Source organism: Lycium ferocissimum, chromosome 8 (assembly GCF_029784015.1).
Source record: "Lycium ferocissimum isolate CSIRO_LF1 chromosome 8, AGI_CSIRO_Lferr_CH_V1, whole genome shotgun sequence".
Classification (NCBI taxonomy): Eukaryota; Viridiplantae; Streptophyta; class Magnoliopsida; order Solanales; family Solanaceae; genus Lycium; species Lycium ferocissimum.
In genome coordinates, this window is record NC_081349.1 from 51,857,118 (window position 1) to 51,861,100 (window position 3,983).

The 3,983-nt window shown below is 34.2% G+C and overlaps 1 long non-coding RNA gene across 1 annotated transcript; it reads left to right on the forward strand.

Moving 5' to 3' along the window:
- The first annotated feature begins 231 nt into the window (after window positions 1–231).
- On the forward strand, window positions 232–3,134 carry LOC132068724 (uncharacterized). The gene is made up of 3 exons (XR_009417491.1): window positions 232–696; window positions 1,829–1,941; window positions 3,013–3,134. It is a non-coding gene; the product is annotated as an uncharacterized LOC132068724 (long non-coding RNA).
- The last annotated feature ends 849 nt before the right edge of the window (window positions 3,135–3,983 follow it).

Below are 3,983 nucleotides of genomic sequence, written 5' to 3' on the forward strand. Positions count from 1 at the left end.
CCTTTTGAATTTCTTCCTTTCTTGTTTGTACCTAATTTAACTGGTAAAGATTCCGATTAGGCATTGTGTGATTTGAAACTTTAAAGTCTTCTTTTTAAACTCAACTTGTTCTTCCTTTAGAAAACACTTTGATTGTCTTACTTATTAAAAGACAAGAACTCTAATTTTATTGTTTATTTCAGCACAAAATAGAAACATGGATAATCTAGAACGTGGTTGGATGTACAAGAGTATGGATGGCTGAGGAGGTATTAATTCTAGTTTCATAACCGGTGTGGATAAATTTCTCCTGTTTTGCATGTTTTGGGCGAAATTGCATGAGTGGTGACAGAAGTTATTAATCTTTCAGTGAGTGGTTCAAACATTAGATATCAGAGGTATGTTGTACTTTAACAAATTAGAGCTTCTTAATATACAAAATATTACTCTAGCTAGGACCCTTGAAGGACAATAAGATCTCAAGTTTATTAAAATTGGAAAGTAGCTGCAAGCTTCTAAGATAAATTTGAGTTACTGCTGTAAACTTTTGGCATTAGACATTGATTTGTTGTTGGTTAGAACTTGAAAATTGCATTATTTAGTGCTTCATGGGAATTCTGCTACTGAATCACACAAACTAGAAGAAGAATAAATCACTCCACACCCCTATCCAGCTCTGGCCATCCCTCTCCTTCTCAGATCGCAGAAGACTACCAGGTAAGATCCTTTCCCCTCTCTTCTCATTATTTGCTCTCTCAGATCCTTCTCAGTTTTCCCTAGAGCTGAATTGGTGAACTTATCCTTTGTGGTCTATGTTATGTAGTGCAATTCTTATCCTTCTTACTTGTCTGAGTATTGTTTGAATCACTGTGCACCTGTTAGCTATATTTCGCATTGAATTTGGGAGGGTGCAATACATTTACAGTTACATATTAAATCGCTAAGATTTTACGCCCACAACTGTTTGAATGATGGGTCCACTGAAAATATCGATCCTTGGAATCAAGATTGTTTTTATGTTTTGCGAACTAAATCATGTGCAAGTTTGGGATTGTTTTAGCTAAACACCTGTGAGTGTCTGAAGTCGTACCATATGATAGTGTAGCGATTGGTGATGAGGGCATTATTTGGATCTTTTTACCTGCACTGTGATATATGTTGTGACTAAATCAGTGATGAAACCGCAGGAATATGCCATTTAGTTACACTTGACCATGTTGTTTTCTTGGCAATTGTGTGCTCATAGTCAAGTTAATTAGTCTCCTCTTTCACTTTGAAGTCTAGATTAGATATATTGCACATCTTTTGGCATTGATTTATGTGATCTGTAATTTCTATGTTTGAGCATTCTCATGGTCTAGACACTAGAAACTAAGGCATATGCTTAATCTTCTAAGTAAACGAATATATTCATATTTTGATAAACAACAAGCAAGAAGATAGAAGAAGCTATGGTAATGTCATTTTGTTTCTTGAACTCAAGCCCTATTATTTGCACAAGACCTCATTTAAGAACTTAATATAATTTTCAAATCGAAAATACTGCACGTGGAAGAGATTTGCTGCATTTAGTTCACAGAAACGGAAGATGACAAGTAAACATGTCTTTGAGAAGATCCTAAGTGTGTTGAAAAGTCGGAAATAATTTCAAAACACGTTGTGGTGGTAGGAGTGAAGAAGCCACTTGGACTCACACGGGCTGCTCTGTCACTATCGGTAGCTTCTTATGTTTGTTGGTTTATAGTCCCATTATTCTGAAAGATCTTTCTCACCAAACATAGTCAAGTATATGTGTGTGTCTTTGTTAAAAAATTTGAACTGATGCTAAAAATTGATTTGCTATTGGCAGCGAGGTTTCAATTGTTGGAATCAATGAGCTTTATGGGGGTGTTCTAGAGTTACTTTTATGTTGATGGCTATTATTGAAGTATGATTTTGAAATTACATTGCTTAACAGTTCAGGTAATACATCTCAACTTTACATTTAATCAAACACATATCTAACTTTTTGATAGTGTTGAATGAGTTCTGCTTCGACAATTTAGAGCTCCAATACCAGCGAAACAAAGTCTTTTGTAACAGACAGGCTGTTCTTTATTTAAGATGATGTATTTTAGAAGATACAATGTATTAATTTCATTATTTCTGTTTAAAATGGAATCTGAAGTAATTAGGTGCTTCAAATGACAAGTATGACATATATTTCAAAGTCTCTTATAATTTGAGAATAAAAGAAGCAGTACATTTTGCTTGAGCATGTACTTGTAGGTGTGAAAATTTAAGGGAGGGTCAAAGCTTCTAGCGTTACTTAGACCTTTGACACTTTGCTGAATGCGATGTCCACATTGCTTTTCACGAACTTCTAATGCTTGTTTAATTAACTACCACAGTCCACCGCTATAACTTTGGGGAATAATTCTAATGCTTTGTTCTTCAAATTTTTGTTGAACCTGCTTGATTTGCTTAGAGATTATTAAAAAGAAAGTTTGAATAATTTATTACATTTTCCATGCTCTGTAGCGTGTGATTTTCTCTAAATATATTAAGTTCTGTGCTTACGCTGTAAGACTTCATCGCTAAGAAGGGTAAAGACTAGTAAAAAGTTTTTTTGTTTGGTCCTTTGGGTTTCCAGTGCTTGTACTTTTGTTTAAATCTTCCAATCTAAACTCTAAAGTGTATTTCTTGACATAATGCATGGCCATAGATGGAAGAGTACTAAGACAAAAAATAATCAGTAGTAGACTCAAATTTTATGATACCAAATTAATTGCTTATACAAATTTTGTTCGGTCCGGCGAACTCTGATACATTTGCATATTTATATACATAGCTATGGTGGAAAATCTTTTTGTACATGGTGATCGATCTTGGATTGTGCACGAAGTAAATATTCTGTGATCTTTTTTTTTTTTTTTTGGCAATAAAATAGTATGTGATCTTATTGACCCATATAGATGACATATTCATATCTTTTTTGTTGGATAAATTGAATGTCCAATTTTTTTTAAGCTTTTCATTTTCTTTTATTTACAGGATATAGCTCATGAATTATTAGAGTAACAGAGATCTCAATAGGAGTAGATGGACGTTGCAACTTGGATATATTACGAGACCGTGGGAGGAGAGATGAAGATAAGCGTTTATGTCCTTGGGTCTCAAAGGAAACACTATTATGACCTTGGGTCCTACTTTCGATCCCGATGAACATCACTCTCCAACACCACATTAGTTAGCTTTGTCTTTCAGGCTCTATTCTATTAGTTAAACAACAATTATGAACGTTGTTGATGCTTTAGGATTTATGTAATTTTGAATCTGATTGTTAATCTTCAAATTATTTATATGAAATCGGGTTCTTGTAATGTTTGTTGAATTACTACTTTCATTTAATATGTTCTACAAGGATTTCGGATAATATATAAGAGTATATTAGCGAAAAATAGCGACGGTTTTTGCCATAGCTAAATATGTAATAAATATAGTATTTTAGAAACAATATTATATAAATTGCGACGGAATAGTGACGGAAATTCCGTAGCTAATATATCTCGGCGACGAAATCAACAACCAAATGCGCGACGAATTTTATATGTATTAGCTACGGAAATTTTTGTCGCTAAGGTTAGCGACGGAATTCTTTGTCGCTAATCTGTTGCTAAATGTAGCGACGGATGCCAAAATTTCGTAGCTAAAAGCTTAGCTACGAGCGTTTTAGCGACGACCTAAATTCGTCGCTAACCGTGCTAAACTTTAGCGGCGGATTTGGGTGGTTTAGCAACGGATTTCGTCCGTCGCTAAAACCAGTTTTTTTTGTAGTGATTGATGTTTTGGAGTTGTCTTATTTTATGGAGGAAGTTGTCAAAAAAAAAGAAATGTCGCCCAATTTTCATTAGCTCTTAGTTCCTTTAGCTTAAGCTTAAGTATGTTTCCGGTTGTTTAATCTTAGTATACATTCTCTTGAATGTAGAATCGTGAGCTTAGAAGGAAAGCGTTTAGTCGATAAA